We start from the raw sequence: 19,549 nt of genomic DNA, 5'->3' as shown, positions 1-19,549 counted from the left end.
TTTTTTCAAAAGTAGACCTGCATGGCAAGAGTAAAATTAGTGAGATGGGAGGTGTGTTGCAGTAGTTTATGGAAATGCCAGTGTGTGCTGCTAGTTAATGGAAAATCCCATTATTTCTGCAGCCAGTAAGTTGTGAAAACGTAGGACCTGGAAAGTGTTAGGGGCAATAACCTCTTAATAAAAGTGATTCCCATGGAAAGCTGCAACAAGAGTTGCTAAAATAAGAAAGCCAGTATGCATCTGTGCTGAAAGAGAAAATACAGTATGTGGGATCAGGTGATACTTTTAAGTGGTTCTTCATAAAGGAGGCTTTGCAAAAAACCCAAAACCAACCCTCCAAAAAAAAAAACAAAAAACCAACCCCAACAACAAAAACACCCTAACCTCAACCAAACAAGGTTCTGCCTTCTTGGATGATCTGTTTCAGTTCATTGTACTTGATGCAGAATTTGCCAGGAATTTTTTCTAACCTGTAATAACATGAGTGGTCAGTTCAGAGGGTTGTGGTGCTTATACCACCTCACCACATGTTGGTCATAGAGGTCACCTATGAAGAGCTACATGAGTACTTCAAACCAAAGCTGTTTGTGGTAGAAGAGTAAAGATAAGGCATCAAGTTCTCAGTCTGTTGTGGCTTTACTTGCTCGGTTCCACACATCTGCAAAGCACATGCTTGTGTTCTTTGAGGTTGACATGCTGAATATCATCATTATTTCCCAGACTTTTAATTAAACCTCCCTTTTTGGTAATAATTTGTTCTTCTACTGCTCTTTTGCCAGCACCAAGCAGCTGTCAAATGAAGAGGGAAAGAGGAAGCAGTGTCACAGCTGTATGGCTCTGGCTCTGTCCTCTGCGATGTGGAGCTGGAGCCCCAAACTGTTATGTGGTTTCTGCTTTCTTATATGGAGGTGGGAAGAGATGGATTTGAAGCTGTGCCAGATCCCCTGCTGTCCCTTCTCTCTTTCTTCCCATACCAGAGCCGAGTGGTCAGTAATAACCAAAATATCTCATTGCTTCCATTCCTGAATCTAAGCCACACATTGCTTTGGAACTGTCAGCTGCTTCCTGGGCAGGCATGGTACTGGCCTGACACATGGCATACTTCCTTTCCTGTGATACGTTCTGTGCCTATACTCTGTCTACATAGCGTTAAAGAGAATTGCTTTTGCTCTGCAAATGAAAATAATAAAATCTACTTTTACATAGTCAAGATATTTTGCATCTTACATTATGTAAATCTGTATTGAATTCTTGAGAATAGTTTACATCATTTATAGTCTTCAGAATCTGCAATAGAGGAAGGCAAAGGGAGCAGGACTTGAAAATGTAGTTGAAATGGATATTTTATGGTTGTTGGGAGACCTGTGAAGGGACACAGGTAAGAAGCAGAGAGAATAGGATGGCATACCTGCAATCCCATTATTATGAACTGTTAAGAGAGATATGGGATATATATATTATTATATGTATTAAGAAATTTAGGTTTCCTTAGAGTTAGTTATCAGATGAAGATCTTCTTCGTTGTTTCAAAATCTCTTAATGGCAATTCCTTTTGTAAGATGCTGCATTTGTGGCAGCTGACTGCTCCCCCCCCCAATAAAAAATACTAAACATGGCTGTGAAAATGAAAATGAAGTCATCTGAAGAATAGGATTTATTGAACTTATGAGAATATCTGGTGGGAACAGGCAAATCTTATCTCTTGAGTTAGTACTAACTGCTTGGTGTAGAGTGTAATGGTAAAGCAGTAGATAACCTGGGCAAGTTATGTGATTAGGGTAATGAAATTCCTACTTTTCCTTACCCATATTAAACACTATGAAGTGGAATTACTCATAAAATTTCCTTTTATGAAAACAGGTCTTAATTGAAACAATAAAAAACCGATGGTAACAGCAGGCATGGTGGCTTTAAGCCACTTCAACCTTCTTTTTGAAAGAAAAAGTGGACTTTATTTCACATACTTCTGGATTTCTGTGATTTGTTTGATCTTCCTAAACTGCTAAGCTCTTCTACATTGAACGAGATTTGAGGTCGAAGATTCGTGCAAAACTTTAAGTGGCTTAAAAGTAAAAATGTTAATAACAAAAAAAGACCTAAAAGAAACAAACAAAACTGCCTGTCTCATCTGGCCCTTTAAAAATAGGAGGAAGGGGTGGAGGGAAAAACCCAAACCTTCTGAAATCAGGATAAACTTGAACCATGTAGTTAATACTAGTCTATGCTAATCTCTTTCAAGAATACCTCCAGCTGGGGTGTAAAATGCAATCATTAAATATATATTTCACCTATTAAATGCTTTCATTTCTCTCCCTGCCTTATTTCTTTACATAGTAATGTCCTTAACTGAACTCTGTAGGTCAGTGGTAAGGAGTCAGTAACCTTTTAATTCCATTGAGTTTTAATTTTATAAATGGTGGCTCTTTAATGATTAATCTGCATGATACCTACATCTGTCTAAAAAAAACCCAATACAAATGCTTTTTAAGACTTTCAAACTGGGGAAACCCCCACACTTTTCACAAATATCTTCCAGTCTGGGTCCTACTGAACCTTTAGAAATGTTTTGTGTATATAGAGAGCTATGTATCTATCGATACATCGATAGACATAAAAGGCATTATAAAAAGAACTAAACTGCGGTACTTAGAAATATATATATCTCAGTAGTTTGTGTATATATAATCTACATGCATACCATAAGTATGTACATATGAGGGAACTGTTAAAAGAATATTTCAATTGGAAAGGACCTACAATGATCATCCAGTCCAACTGCCTGACCGCTTCAAGGCTGACCAAAAGTTAAAGCATATTATTAAGGGCATTGTCCAAATGCCTCTTAAACACTGACAGGCTGGAGGTCTGTTGCAGTGTTTGGCCACCTAATGGACCTTCCCAATGTGAAGTCTAAGCTTCCCCTGGAGCCCAGGTCTATACCACAAAGCATCCTTCTGTCTGCTAGGGTGAAGGATGTGCCTCCTATTCTCCAAACACTGAATCCAAGTGCTCTTCTGTTTTTACCATTTCTCTTTCACTTAAAAGCTATAGAGGAGCTAGCCATAGAGTGGAGTGATGTGAGTGGTTGCTTTCTGCTAGATCCAGATGTAAAAATGTGTTGCCCCTGGATGCTTTATGCTAGGGAGAGCAGCTGCTTTCTCGATCCAGCCTCTGACTAACTACATAATTCTGAGTCTATGGAATTGAAGCTGGCTGTCAGCACTGCTAAGTCACTAAGTATGACGTTGCTGCTGCTTCCTTCCCTGTTGCACTTTTTTATAGATGTGATGTTTTTTCCTTTTTAAAAAGGTACATAATTTCTGTTTAATTTGCCTTTTTTTCTTAGGCATTCTGAAGCCTACGAAATTTCATTTATCAGTCTTACCAGTTAGGTGTCTCATCTTATTGGTATATATGTGTACATGTAATATTTTTGACTAACTTTCCAGTGGAGTTGTGTCCTTGTTGATTCATGCTTCCCATATTCTGCCACTTCTCTCTAATACTATGAAACAGTAAGGCGCAAACTGCATGATCCTCTACCGCTTCTTGAGAAGTTTGAACTAAAGAAAATCTGAAGGTTTTTTCAGGACAGGGTGAAGTCCACTATTTGCCTTGAATGCTGACTGTTAGCTATTTGACAATATTTTTGTATTGCTCATGTCACCATATCCACATTTTTTAGCAAAGCATTTAACTTCAAAGCCTATATCTCTGCTGTTCCCATCATCTAGCCTTGGACTAATCCCACAGGTCCTCTTTCTGTGGGCGGGATATACTTACTTATACACAGCATCTGTCTAGATGTTCATGCTCTGTATCAGTGTCTGCTGATCACAAGAAGTGAGGTTTAATGCTCCAGAAACTAGAATTTAAGGTATTTTTTTAAGAAGCGTTTTCTTAAGTTTTGTTAACTGATAAAATATGCAATATAATCCCCTACCCAAGGTGGGTAGGCAACAACTGAAACTACAGAGGCTCTGTCGGCTGAGGAAGATCCATCTTTAGTATTGTTACTCAAGTGGACCTCCACTTTGATGCAAAGCCAGCAGCATTCCTTTATGTAGAGCATTAGAGAGACATCTCTTGGCACTGGGAGTGGAGCTAGGAGGGAGGTTTTTGCCTTTCTGTAAAGATACATACACCAAACTGCTGAAGAAGTGCAGGGCTGTATTGGGAGAATGAGCAGGCTGATGGTACAGATGACTTGTACTGTGAGATAAGGATTGTTACCTGTGAAGACGTAGGGATGGTAAATGCTGTCAGCAAACCTTTTCAAGCGTTTAAAAACATTCTAATATTGACATCTCAGCTGAAATTTGTTCCTTCTCAGAGATACTAGACTGACTTCTTTGCAGTGATGAAAGTCTTTTGGATCGAAGACTAGAGTCTGAAAGAGTTCCTGCCTGTTGTGGTTGGTACTAGTCATTTGTGGTATACCCTTATCTTTACACTCAGCTTCATTTGCAGTAAAGAATTGGTGCTAACCATTATGGAAGAGAGTGTTGTTCTGGACCAGCCTCTTATAGTTGAGGTACAAAGAGGTGAGGTATGTGGGGGCTGATCAATGCTAGCACGCTTCTTATCAGCCAAGAATGTCTGACAAACCAGTGCTATTACTGGCTGGCTGATAGGCTTGACAGGCTGTCTTTTGTAGATTGGTAAAACCATCAGGTGTTTAACCTCACATAAATTCCACAAGATGTTTAGGATTTTGCCAGCCTACAGTTTAGATAAATCTTTTCTCTCCAATAGTGAAGGACAGCCATACTCAGTCAAGCAGTGAATATTTGTCCCACAATCAGTGAGTGAAAATGAGTAAAAGAGACACCAGATATTCCACAACTGGTTGGGTATTTTGGCTTGGTTATCTGCCTGTGCTTTAAAGAAATACTCCAAGAGCTTGAACTTGTTTGGCAGGAATTGGGCAGAGGATACACTGGGTGCTGGGACCAAGCCTGACCGTAAAAGCAGTTCTCAGAAAGGTTCAGAGTAGGAGATTGTCCCTTGAGGGCTTGGCAGAGGGCAGATTGCTCTCCACACTCCAAGGACAGCATGTGTCCTAACCAAGTCTGCTTTTCTGCATGTCTCTGGAGGCTCAGAGTTTGGGCTAGACAACAGCAATTCAATCTTAAATTAAAGACCACTTGGAAAACATGTGCTGCTGTGTCTTCCTTTATGCTGCTCCCGTTATGTGCCCAAGTTTCCAATGTGATCTGGATCAAGCCTAGTTTAAAGACCAGGAATTTTCTAGTTGTCTTGATCAATTTCATGAAAGCTGCTTAGGGTGGGCCACCAAGAGGCCCCTTGGTTCAGGTAATTGATTGTATGGCTTTTTTACAGGAACAACACCCTCTTACACTGTAGAAATACTTAAGACCAAGTGGGACCTAACCACTAACTGTGTGGTTCTGCACTTTGAAGACTCCAGAAACTGCCTGGGTTTTCCAGATGTCTGTAGTTACAGTACTTTCCAAGACTGTAGTTTTATGCATCTAAGATTGAATACACACAGGAAGTTGACAAGGCAAGTCAGTAATGAAGATTTAAACCACTTCTTTTTTTGTGTGTATGCATTGATTAAACAGTTGCTTAGTAATTCAAACTACAGTAGTAAGCTTTGGATCTCCATATATGAAACCACGTTTTAAAATCCCTCCCCCCTTTCTCTCTCCCCCCCTTCCCCCGAACGCAGACTTTAAAATAAAATAAAACCTTTTTCACCATTTTGATGATGACCTACCATTTGGTTACTTTTAATCCTCAATCAGTATAAAAGTTATGTCTTGCATTAAATCCTTTTTTTCCTCCCCTGTGGATTTCACAGAAGTAATCCTCTGTGTGCCATATAGCTTGTTCTTCAAATTGCTTGCGTACTAGCTCCTCATTTCTAGGAGTCCTGTTTAGAAAGCTTTAAAACATTGGTTTGAAACAAAATTCAGCTGGATATACTTTACTAACCAGGAGTCAGTGTTATATGTTCTGCATGTCTAAAATCTTACCCTGTTGAAACTGCTTGGTACTTTATGTAATTCAGTCAGTGAATGAATCAGATGGGGTACTGGGCAGAGGAGTCAGTGATGTACTTGGTGATGAGTGGGAATCTTTTTATATAATGGCTTTCATTGAGACTTTTTTCCTCTTGAAGATTTTATATGAAAGAAGGAATCCATTCAAAAGGGAGTGTGTATATTCAGTTATGCTAGTAGATAGATATTGCTGGACTGCTAATGAACTGAAATATATGTTCTTTTTGGTGTCTCATGTTGAATGCATTGTAATATTTATTTTTTTCATCATAACTATGTATCTTAAATGTAGAACATGTAGTGAGAGGGTCCAGCACTACTTCTCTGTCTTATTCTGGGTCTTTTTTTATTATTTTACTTAGAAATCAGAAAAATCTGATTAAAAAAAACCAAAACCAGAACTGCTTCACACTGGCCATGTCTTGATGTCTTTTAACCACATAGGGCTTTATAGTAACCCCTGGAATATATGTCAGGAGAGTTGATTTCATTTCACTGTAAAAGCTGTTCAGAAGTTTCATCCAAATGGTTCACGTAGTAGTTCTTGGCTTCCTGCCCGTCCCTGTATAGGTATGTCGTACTGGTGACCTGAGTGGAGACTTCTTTCACACAGGATGGGTTCAGTGATCCCGTTTGTGCAGTGCAGCACTGCAGGCATTGCGTTGATGTAAACAATGGAAGCAGTGAACTGCAGTGCCTGGAGAGGGATGAGTAGCTAATGAGGAAAACTGAGAACCTCCTAAGGTGCCTTTGTGTAAATATATCCTATCCACCTTGATAGTACTAGAGGGTTTGAGTTGTATATGAAGTTCCAGTCACTTGGTAGTAGGCTAGTGCTCTATGACATCTATTCTGTAGTGTTTTTAAATCTAGTGTGAATTGCTCTAAAGCAGGTTTACTGTTTCTTGAACCAGAAGTATACTTGAATAAATCACTGTTGGTTCAAATCACTTAGGTTCATAGGATCAACTAGGTTGGAAAAGACCTTTAATATCATCAAATCCAAGCTTTACCCCAGGACTGCCAAGTCCACCACTAAACCATGTCACTTAGGTTCACAGGATCCTATCTGGCATAATTTTAAGTCCGATTAGCAGAGCTGCATTTGGTATGAGGACACCAGAACTGCACACAGTGGCTCCAAGTGGGGTCTCATAAGAGCAGAGCAGAGGAGCAGGATCACCTCCTTCGACCTGCTGGTCACGCTTCTTTTGATACAGCCCAGGACATGGTTCGTTTCTGGGCTGCGAGCGCACACTGAAGGCAGCTCATGTTCAGTTTCTCATCGACCAACACCCCCAAGTCCTTCTCCACAGAGCTGCTCTGAATCTCTTCTCCGCCCAACCTATGGCTGTGTCTGGGATTGCCCCGACCCAGGTGAAGGACCTTGAAAGAAGAGGTTAAAGCTCAAATGTTAAAGCTCAGATATTTTGAGGGAGGATGAAGGAAAATTAGAGTGGTGATGATGAACAAGAGGTGTTGTCTAGGGCACTGATATCTTGTCTTAGAAAAATCTGTGTGGTGACTTTCAGTGTCTTGCTCTTCTAGATGCTTTGACTTTGCTATAAATCCTGTTTTATAAACGTGTCCTTGAAATAGAGACGTTTTTGTTATTTCTCTTGTATATTTTTGTTTAAAATGTGTAATGAGGTTCCATCAGGGAATATACAGCAGTAGCCTTTAAAAATGACTGTAATATTAGTCTCTTATGATCAAATGATCTAGTTTAGAGGTCATCTTTGTATAGCCCTTCCAGAAAGGGCAGCTGTGTCTTAACCACAAAAACTTAATTTATAAAAATTTAGACTAAATGTTCATCTATAATCTCTCACTGCTGGGGTCTGTAATATTTTCATAGAAACATCTGAATTTTTGCAAGATAATAGAACTGGTTTTTTTTTTTTAGTCTGTTTGTTTTGTTTTAGTGTGTTTAGTAATATTTAGTTTACCATGGAGTGTCTCAGAGGGACTCAAACCTGATGTTTTGTTATGCTTTACTGAGGCCATTATCTCACATTTTTCCATCCCCACAGTCTTTAAGTGGGTAAGTGTTACCTTCTCTGCAGATATTTCCAGTTAAAAAAAAAAAAGGGGGGGAATTGCTGATAAAATAAGCTATTTTCTTAACTTGAAAAAATTTGAGTTGTAACATGAAATAATGTTTAGCTCAAAACATTAAAAGTATGTCTAGATTCTACTCATGCATATTTTACTAAGTTTTTTTTTGGCTGATCACTTAACCTGATTCTTTAATGCATATCTTTATTTGTTTTAGTATTGAAAAGCTAAGTTGGAATTTGTCTTTGTTTGCAGAGAAAGCCACCTGAGTGTGCAGGCAAGTTACAGAACAGCTGTCTTCTCAAAGGTGTAAACAGAGAGGATATTCTCTACTCCCTTTTTTAAATGGTAAGTTCTTCGAGGAGGTCTTACTGAACATACCTTGTCACTTAGTTTGCATTTGTGTAAATCTATTAAATAGCTTTGGAAATAGTGTTGAGTCCTTGAACTGAAGACCAGTGTTGATGGGAACTGTCCAGAAGGTTTTGAGTTGGCATTGAGAAGGAGGTTTATATTTTTGTGATGTTGAAGCTATGCTCTGTTAGGCCCTGAACCAAATGTCAAAAGCACCGCTAGCCTAGGAGACTAGAATCACTTATACACTAATCTGATTGTGTAGAAAACGGAAATAAATTTACTTTATTCATGGTTGTTCATGAGATACTGGAGTTTGCATCTGTTAATTACTTTTACCTGTATAATCTGTACTTTGCTGATGTGTCATTTTAGATTTAAACTAAATCTGCTGAGGTTAAATGTTTGACTGTTTGCCTCAAAGTGCACAATAGAAGACTTACATTTATTGATATTAAACTACCTTTGGGCAGAAAAATCCCCCCACCCTCCAGTCAGTCTCAGCTGTGACATGCACATCACAGACATTTAGATGAGGAATATCTGTTGTGTTGGTGGAAGAGTCTGAAAACAGCTGTGTAGCACTTCCTTTCCTGTGTGATGTAAGATGTGGGCCACACTGGACTAATGAAGGACTACTGTCAAAGTGCAGACAATTTTGTTAGCATGCATGAGGCTGATGATTGTAACTTTTTTTTAGGGGGCTGCGGCTTTTCTGCTTCTGCAGTGGGAAAGAGAAACCTTTTGAGCGGGGGAAGAAGCTAGAGAGAAGGTTTGTTGGTCTTCCTTCTGAGAGGATGAGGAGGTTAAAAGTAGTTTTAGCTACTTATAGGAAAGCCTGCTTGCTTCTGCATTGCACACCATAGTGCCGCCTTTGGCAGAAAGTGCAGCCAGCCTTACTTCAAGGTCTCTAGAAAAACCAAAGTATGCAGCAGTATTTTAGAATACTGTTGACTTTTCTGATGTCCTAGAGCTGACTCTGGCTATGATCCTTTGGCACACTTTGTTCTTTCAATTGAAATTTGCATGCGCTTATTTTAATTTTGAGTTCTGATTATATGCTGGATGATCTTGAAGATGCTTATCAGCATATATGTTCTGAAAGAGATTGCACTTTGTTAGGAAAAACTAAGGGTTTTTTGGAAAACTCTATGCTGGCATTTACAATATCACATAAGAAACATTATTTTGAGGGATGAAGGGATCAGGAAGCACTATGGTGCAGAGAAATGTGAAAGAAGTGCCCCTTTAAAGGGCAAGGATTGAAAAAAACCAAACCCTTCTTTCCCCTTCTGCCCTTCTCACAATTCTCATGAAGTGGTAAGGTAACTTGATGGTTAAATACTGAAATTGTTTGGAAAAAAGATTACTTGCTGTAAATTTCAGAGGCGGAGGAAGTGTAAGTAAGGGAAAGTAAGTAGTCTGCAAAAAATTTGGTCAACCAAATGGACATATCAAAACCTGAATATATGCTTCACTACTATGTTATTAGGTTAGCGTGTTGTTTGTTATTTAATGAAACAGTGAGATTTATTTCTCTTAATATATGTATTTACAGGTGTCCTGTTGTTACATAGGTGTGCATGCACATGAACGTGTGTGCAAAGGTCTCTGCAATAGCTAATCCACACCTATGGTCACTCAAGTAGCTGATTTTAAAATCCCTGATGTCTCCAGTATCTGTCCCCCAGACTTACAGTCTCTCTAGTAGCTGGTTTTACAGACCTCTTCTCCTGCTTTGGGGTTAAAAAAACCCACAACACTTTTCATATTTTAACTTCCAGTATTTCTTTGTTTTAGTATAAGGTTAAGGATTGTTATAGCACCGTTACATTTCAGTTGAATGGAAACATCATTGCTTGCTTTTATTGATAGGAGGTTGCAGAGATTAGTTGTTACAGGAGTAAGAACCTAGGTTTAGGAATATTTTACCTAGGTTGTACTTATTCATAAAACTTCAGAAATTATTTTTAGTTATCTGCTGTTCATACTCAATATAGTATTACCAAATATTTTCTACTTCTTTGTGCAGGTTAACCACAACTTTCATGTAGAGTTTAATTGAAATATATCTAGTGTTTAATAGTCTGGCGTTTAAGGTTTGCATGCACAGTAAGGCATTTTCGTTTTAAATCAATGTTATGTTGATAAATATAACATGTTTAACATAACTATGTTATGTTTTGGACTTGACTGCATGGAGTTGAGGGACTTTATATTTTTGAATTGCAGCCTGGCAAAATGGATTTTATGTTAATACACAAGGAGGAGTAATTTGGCAAAACTGGCATCTGTGCTGTGAGAGCTTTAGCATGCCCATCATGTTTTCAAGATAGTGATATGAACACATTCAGAAATATTCTTCATTATCACTGTCTGAGACTGTGGGAAATTCAGTGCTAACTTCAATACTGCAAATAAATGCAGTCATTGGCCTCTTCTCTGAACTTTTTCTGACTGACATCATAATAACTTCCCTTCTGAATTATGCAGTTAGTGCATAGGGATCTGCTTGAAGATGAGGTTTAAATCTTGGTTGCCTGTGCAATGATTAAGTAAATCAGTTTCTAAATTTAACTCATGTAGTTAAATTGCTTCTTGAACTGTGTGTAGATTAGTCTCTCATGGCTTGACTTTTTTTTCCCATACATGCAGCTAGTAGACCCAGTAGATTACATTGACTTTTAAGTGTAATTAAGAGCGATGTAAGTATTGATAGGTTTGTAATGTAATTTTGTGGGGTGTATGTAGGAAGATCCACATCATCATATTTAACTTTAAATGACTCTTTGAGAATCAGAGAAAGAGAGGAAAGAGAACAGAACATTTATTTGTATGAATTGCGGGAATTTTTAGATCCAAAACATATAGAGAATAGATTCCCTTTTTTATTGCTATATCCTTTTTATTAATGGTTGAGAATCATAGAGGTTTGTCCTTGATTCCGTCTTATTCTCTTAGAAAAGAAAAAAGGGACCTTCACAATTTGCCAGGGCCTAAGAGCAGCTCCTTTCTTGAGATGTGATAGTATCTTTCATCAGACTGGTAACTCCTCCTTCCTGAGAAAAAGAAACCAATTCTTTGCACAGTTTCTATCCACCTTCCTCTTTCAGAGTACTGTATATTTATTAAAAAAAAAAAATCCTTTCATACTTTATGCTTTTAAAAGTAATTTGATCTTAAATATTTACAGGTATATATTTTTTTTTCTTTTTGTAAACCACAAAAATCAGGGTATACCATGTTAGCATTCACCAAAACCATCTTTTTATGAAAAAGATGGGTATGAAGCAGGCATAAACTTCTTCTGTTGCTAACACAATTTGTAATACATACATGACGTGTCATGTAATATGGTCCTTAGGACATGACACATGCCTCTGTGCTCTTTGGTGTCATAGGTGTGTATGCCTGCCAATAAGATGGACTTAAGTCATAGGGAATGGCTTACAAGGAGCAGCTGAGGATACTAGGTTTAAGCTTGGAGAAGAGGGTGGTGAGGGGTGACCTAATCACTGTCTACAACTTCCTCCTGAGGGAGAGCAAAAAGGGGTGTGCTGATCTTGTCTCTCCGGTGTCCCCGGTGACAGGACAGGAGGGATTAATTTAAAGCTGCATCAAGGAAGTTCAGATTGGATAGTAGGAAAATCTTCTTTGCGAAGAGTGGTGGTCAAGCACTGCAACAAGCTCTGCAGGGAAGTGGTGGTGGCCCCAAGCCAGTCAGGGTTCAAGAAGCATTTGGACAATACTCTCAGGTATCTGGTTTAACTTTTAGGCTGCCATGTGTGGAGTCAGGAGTTGGAAGGGACCCCGGAGGATCAAGTCCAACTCAGGGTATTCTATCGTTCTATGACTAGACTGAAATCCTCTTTCTATTACAATATTAATGCCATTTCTTGCAGAAAGCGGTTACTAATCTTTCAGGTTTAGTTGCCATGTTTTAGGTAGTTGTTTGTGCTTAGCTTGCTATTCACCTATGCAACTAAACATTGTAACCAGTCTTTTAAATGCCTCTCTTGTGTTTCAGTATGAAATGGGAAGTTAGCTTGAATTGCTGGTTAATTTTTTTCCATTGTGCAGATTGACTGTTCTCACCATCACTTGAGTGGCCTCAGCTATAAGGGCAGCAATTCCATAAACTGCTTTGACTTCTTTCCTATGGATTTAGTTTCTGCTCACTTCCAATCTGATTCCAGCCCTGGAAGTAGCCAGGAGCAACAGCTATATTAAAAATGTTGAAACGGGGAATGGGGAAAGGAATCAATTTAATTAAATCAAGGAGTGGCTGGCTTACATCTGTCTTTAAAAGAACAACTTCAAGTGGAGTGGATCCTAAGGCAAAAACTGAGTTTTGCTTCTGAGAAGGAAGCATAACTCATCTTGTGGTTGAAGCATTTGTTACTAAGTATTGGTGTGATCTAGGTCCAATTTCCGATCCTTCTATGGGCCTTGTGTGCTGGCCAGCATCATCAGGCAGCTTCGTGCCTCTCAGCTGTGTAACTGAGATGCTGCTTCCTGCCGTTCTCAAGTTTGGAGGGTAAATTTAATGTCTAGGTGTACAGATACTGTAATAACACAGGTATTGTGTAATCTCACTGTAATAGGCTTTCTGATGCTACTTTGCAGTTGCAACCTTGCTAGGTTTAGGCAAACTATTCCTGGCTTGGTGGGTTTTAGTTGCCTGTATTGCCAGGAATTTGATATGTGAAGATGGGATCCTTCCCCAAGTGTTGCATTGCTGAGTGCTTTATAGGGAAGGAGAGGGTAAAAGCTCTGACTCTTGTGCATAGTGTTCCCTCTTTTCTCATGGAGACTTCATTCACAGATATTGGAGCAAGCCATAATTAAAAAATAATGTGTGACAGGTTTTCAGCCTCAAGATGACTGGGTTCTTTCAACCAGTATTTGCCTCTTTTCTTCCACCTTGTCCTTACAAAATTAAAGCAAAATAAAACAGCTTTGTTTCAACCTTTCTCTAGTGAATTATTAAAATATGTTAAGACAACAGGCATTTTAGGGTGTGTTATACTGTCAATTTGGTTTGTATCCTAGAGGATATTTGTGATGCAAATTCCCAGTTGTGGAGTATAAGAATTCTTTTCCTTTCCAATGAGTCTAAAACCAAAAGGTGCTCCTCAGGAGCATATCAGATGGTATTTGTCATCTAATGGGCCATGAGTCCAGGCAAGAGCTAGTTTAGAACAAATAACCCTGCTTCCCTACCAAGAAAGAAATGTATCTGCGACAGACACAAGATCATCAGAACCAACTATTTTGCTCTGCAGGACTCTGCTCCTATTGTACCACACAACTTGCTAAGGCAGTTCTTAAGCTTAGTCGCTGTTTTCCTAATTCCTTTTGAAGTCTTTGAACATCCCCAGGGGTCCACAAGTAGAAAACTTCCAATGGATGGTGCTGCTTTCTTTCTCATGGACTCCATGTATTTTGTTCAGCTCTGCTTTTATTATACTATGTGTGCTGTTATACTATTTTTCCTCCCAACTTGCCTACACTTGGCATTGACTAAGAGAGAATTAGAGATGTCTGTAAATCGGTAAGATACTTCCAAATGTTCAATATTAGGTTCTGAAATACCATAGGCTCTTAAAAAGGTACCTCTACATTTTGAGACATATATACATATCTGTCTTGAAGAAAGACAGAAAGACTTGTCTTTACAAAAGGTTTCACAAAGGCTATTTAAATGCACTGATTTGAAATGCTGGAAGAAAACAGACTTTACCAGTGATAATACTAAATAATTTTTAATCTCTGCATCCCCAGTAATCTTAGCTATGATTTGATGATTTTAGCTGTGGAAAAAAAGAAGTCTCTTAAGTTTCTGTTTGAATATACATGGTAAGAATGCTGGGTTTTTTCCTTGAAGATGGTTTCTGGAGCACTCCTACCCTGCCAGCTCCATGGAGATTTGTGATACAATGCCAGATTTCATGGAAGACAAGTTTTCAGCATTTAGGTCTTGAAAAAGGGATTTTCAGGTAAGACTAACTGCTCTATTTGGTCTGAGACTCACTGTGGTTTTGTAGTAGCTTAGTTGTCTCATAATGGGAGTTACTGTATGTGTAACGAGGAAATCTCTTTAATGCTGCAAATAAGGCTTTGTAAGCCAACATTACTGTATCAAAACATGATATTTTTACTAATGCCTGACATAAATTTTTAGGCTTTATTTATACCACTTCCCTACCCCCCCAAAAAAAAAAGAAAGAAAGAAAAAAAAAATCTGAGACAAGGATTATGCATTGAATTACTAAGAAGTTAACTGTGGGCAGAACTTTGACATCTGCATTTGGGATGGTGGTAAAAAGGAGGAGCTGTCACAAAGGAGCCAGAAACATCAAGGGAAGATAATGTTTTATATTTGGAGAGATGTAGCTGCTTTCAGCCTCAATGCACTTCATATGTTAATAACAGGTGCATCAAGTCTATTCAGATTCACTGTTCTACTGAAGTTCTATTTCTTCTGGCATTCTGTTCCTGCTGAAAGGTATAAATGGGTTTCTGTCCATGCAACTTAATTTTTAAAGGTGTCTTCAGTATTGGTAAGGCCAGGATAAGGGGTCTGATCTATCTTGATATCTGTTGGACTCTGTGTTACTTGCTTGTGATTTGGTCATTGGGGTATATGGAGCTCCTGTACTTCTGATAACTGGATGTTCTGCTGTGTCATCTATTTTACTTTATGAATTGGAAAATTACAAATTACCAATTTCTTGTTCATCAAACATGAATGCTTTGTGTGATTAACTTGAAGATGTTAACCATGTGGAAGAGAGGCGAAGATTACCTGGTAGAAAGAAATTTCATCATTAGTGCTCAAGTTACCATACACAGCCAGATAACATGTAGGAAAGATAGGAAAAGCATCCCCACTCTGGGAAAATCTCTAATCGGAGAGCTCAGCCCTCCTCAGGCACCAGAATAAGGTAACCACAACACACACAGCAGCAGGATACCTGGCTGCATTAATGCTCAGCCTTAATAAGGCTGCTTTTGTTTTGTGGTGGGGTTTTTGGTAGTGGGTTGTTGGGGTTTTTTTTTGTCTTGAGTGTTGACACTTTATCACTCATAGTATCTGTTTTGATTCATGCACCAGTCCTCAATCACAAGGCACTTTGTGATAACGCTGTAGTACGGTAGCCACCAGAAGATGGACTTCATGGGAACAGATGGCATGCTTGGCTCAGGGTGAAAATAGTTGGGAATTTTTGTGTCAGTTCACATAGGCTCAGCTGTTGGATCCAAACACAAAATGTTTTGTTCAGTTTTTCCTTAAAACCCGCCCAAAATAAATCTCTGTGTGTCCTCCCTCCCTCCCCCATAGACTAGCTGCCATTTACAGCTTTCTAAGGGAAAGTGAAATGTTGATTAGAGTGTCATAATCGGGAGAATTGGAGAAATCCTGAGTTTCTTGCTTAAATTCCATGGCCTGGGTGGTTGGGAAGCTCCACCTTGAGGAATTTTAGGGATGCAGGTTTATTTTGTGTTTCCTGACGCATGCCAGAAAATTTCTGCTGCTGTCTCCAAGAACTTGGTTGTTCAGGTGGACACTGAAGTTGTTAAACTGGAAACTATTTTAAGTATAGCCCGATGAAGCATCACCATTGTGTTTTATTCTCAGTCAGAAAGTATCTCCTTCCTGGTGAGAACCGGGAGTGGAAGAGGCACATTAGGAGTCAAGGCAGGCAAAGATTAATGCTGAGTTGTCCTGGTATGAAGTGTTTTTTCTTTCCCTGTTTGACCTATGTTATTGCTCTCTTCCATCATTGCAGAGTCTCATGTATAATAAATGTGTAAATATCTCTGTGTGTGTGTATATATCATCTATGTACACAAACTGTGTGCTTGTGTATATATGATTTTTGTTTTTTTGGTATGGAAAAGTATAAGAAAACACTTCTCTGACATTTTAGGTTCTGGATTAACTGAACTGTGAGAAAACTTAACACTTCCCTGTGACATTTCAGATCAACTGCTGTGGGGAAAAGAGCTTAAGAACAGGATTTTTTTTTCTTTCTGAAAGTGCTATTCTGAAAGGATTTTAATGGTAAATACTAGACAAGGGAAGTAGGTAACACTGTTATTGCCACAAAATGGATACTATTGGACATGAAGGGAATCCTTCATCCCTTTTGTACTTTTCCCTCCGATTTAGGGTTAATTGGAGTTCTGAGAAACAAATTACTGAATTTGCTTCTGATTTAGTTTGAGGTCATTTGAGGATCTGAACAGCATGTTCTCACTGCAGGCGGGCTCCTGAGGCCTTACCAGGGGCCTTTGTCACATGGGCTGTGACCCAGACGGTTATTTCGAGCACTTTAAATCCGGTAAGGCTCTGTTGAATGGGATCAGGGTAAGTCAGCAAGGCCTAGCTCCAACTTATGCTTTCTTTAAAATAATCCAGGCATTTGCTTCTGATAACACCTATTGTTTGTGAGGGAGGAAGGCTGGAACAAATGCGCTCTGAATGGTCTCCAAGATCTATTTCTGCATTATTGTAGACTGAGTGTTAAGGAAAGGCTTGTTTATAGTTGCAGACTTGTAATATTTTGTCACAAGTTGTTCCAGCATCAAATTGTCTAAAGTAGCATAAAACACGGTAATTATTCTTGTGTTGCAGAATTAATCCATTTCTGTAATGTAGATAAAATTTGAATTTCCAGAACTCAAACTAAGCTATTGGAAGAATGTGTATGAGATACCCAAAACAAATTTAAAGTAACATATAGAAGGCCATAATTCAAGAGACCTTATTGAAAGAATCACTCTTAAAATAGTCTTTCAGTAGCTTGTAGTAAATTGGGAAATGAAAAGCCACTCTGTACCCTCTTATTTTAACTGTCAGATGGATGAAGAAGGAACCTGTGTTGGTAATGATGCTTTTTGGACTGTCATCCAGGAAGATTCTAGAATAGGTGATGATGAACAAGAAACAAACATCCTTTACATGAGAAGTGTCCTGGTATGGTTGATTGTTAGTTAAGTAATAGCATTTATTAAATAGTAGTTTTCCTGTTTATTTGTTATTTGTAAATTTTATCCACACGCGCATGCACCCCCCTGCTATTACTATGCTAGAAAAAATAAGAGATACTAAATAGGTGAGAATCACTAGCTTTAGAAGTGCACAGCAAAATGTTTGAAACATGATTTACTCTAAGGCTAGATTCATCTTGGCTATTTCATGGAAATACTTCTGGTTGTTGAAAGAGACGCCTGTAGACATTTTGTCAGGAATCTGGGCTGCTGTGTTTGGCCATGGAGAGAGAACTGTGTGGCTCTGTCTACACAACCAACTCTGCTCATACCTGATGAAGATCTAAGCCTGAAGACAACTGGGAACACTTTGACCTTCTAGTGAAGGGCTGTTCCTGGCCTAGTTAGCTTGGCGTTATAACCAATGCTCTGCTGCTTTGTGATGTTGTTCCTTTTGAGCTCATCCGGTTTGAGCTGCTGACTGAATGCTACCATTTGGGTCCTAAAGGTTAAAGCAAAATTAGATTTTACAGGATGCCACTTTTCCAATCTGTTTCCGTACTTCGTAACTTTCATACGTGTGATCATTGGTTATTCAGAGTAGAAAGAGCTGAATAATTCAGCAGCCGTATGGTTTGCACATGTCAAGATAATACAAAAGGGGGGGATGATGGATCTAAGTCCTTTTTTCCTGTGCTATAGGACAAAGAGCTGCTGCTTCCTCTTTCTTAACTCGGCACCAAGTTCCTTCTCCTTGTTCTGGCTGAGTGCTTCTTTTCAAGAGATGGTATTTTTAAAGTGTGAATGTTAACTGAGAGGTAGACTGTATACTTCAAGATATTTATCATCTTCTTTCTTTCTTTCAACTCTGCTTAAAAAACCCCAAAAGCTACCACTATTTCTGTATATGCGCAATGAAACTGTTTTGAGTTTCTGTGCAAAACTGTTCAAATAGGATTTAAACAAGCTGCAACAAATACATAGTGTGTGTCTTTGCAGAAAAGACAATAAACGTAAAGGGAAACAAAGAGTAACTCAGTTCTGTTATGTTTGCTTGAATAGGAGAGGGATGATAATGAATTCTTGGAGTATAATACAGATTTCAAGAAAGGTCACATGAAAGAAAAATGTGGTTTCAGTGCAGCATAAGTACTTCCTCATTGAAATAAGTCCATTCTTAAGACAGCAAAAACTGAACAAATGCTCTTATGCTACATGAAAAGGTATTTTTCCTTTCTCATGTACACATATACATACTGTATTTGGTGTTAGCCTAGTAGTGTTGGGTAGAAATAGTAAAATAGAGAGTGGCAGTAAGGTTTCTGTTGTTTTTAATGTATAAACACAGTGGAACAGATGTTCAGAACAGCATGGAATATTCCTTCTTCCCCATCCCGCCATCCCTTTCACACCAAGCCATCTGGAAGGGACTATGAGCAGGATGAGCAGCCATTACACTAAGAACAAGATTAACATGTCGGCATCTTTTGTTGATGCTTTAAACCAGCGCCTGTTCATTCAGCAGACAGCAACAGTGTGAGTTGTCGTCATTGCATGCATGCTTACATTATCCATGTGGATGTGGGAAGAAAATGGGAATATGATTTATATAGAACAATTAATATATTTAATGGTGGTCAGTCTGAATTAGGACCCACACAAATCAACAAATCAACATCTTTTTTCCCATTCAGCCTGCTCTGTTGATGTGACTAGTCACCTTTTACCCTTAAACACAGAGTCAGGTAATATTGTTCAGTTAAACCAGATTTAAATTTACTTATTTGTGTAAAAACTTCTGTACACAAGTTTTTCAGTTCATGCTCTTTATGTACCTTTTTTTTCTTCTACAGCAACAAGTATACCACATGTGAATGTCATCCAGTTCAATCAGTTGGATTGCTTTAGTACTCTTTAGCCCTATTTACTTTGAGAGAAAGTGTGACTAGTATTTTGCCATATTGAACACAATTTTGGTTAGAGAAAGGACAGATTATGAGCTAGAAACTAGAGACTCTAGTCCTGTGCGAAGGTGTCCTGGATCATCTGTAGGTGATCATCTGATCTACTTGAGAATGATCAGAAAAGGGTGAGTGGATCCAATGCTGGCA

General features: G+C 38.7%; 1 protein-coding gene across 4 annotated transcripts in view; it reads left to right on the top strand.

Moving 5' to 3' along the window:
• Positions 1 to 19,549, top strand: part of WASF3 (WASP family member 3) — a 68,576-nt gene that overhangs the window by 14,674 nt on the left and 34,353 nt on the right. For 2 of the 4 annotated variants that reach the window (XM_030477326.1, XM_030477330.2), the window contains exon 2: positions 8,343 to 8,435. The gene's annotated coding sequence lies outside the window, so the exon portion shown is untranslated. Of the gene's footprint in view, positions 1 to 8,342; positions 8,436 to 9,141; positions 9,214 to 14,357; positions 14,441 to 19,549 lie in introns of those variants that run through there. The other 2 variants (XM_030477327.1, XM_030477328.1) reach the window with 2 other exon arrangements.

This window comes from Strigops habroptila, chromosome 2, assembly GCF_004027225.2.
Source record: "Strigops habroptila isolate Jane chromosome 2, bStrHab1.2.pri, whole genome shotgun sequence".
Lineage (NCBI taxonomy): Eukaryota > Metazoa > Chordata > Aves > Psittaciformes > Psittacidae > Strigops > Strigops habroptila.
This window is presented reverse-complemented; position numbering and strand designations above follow the sequence as displayed.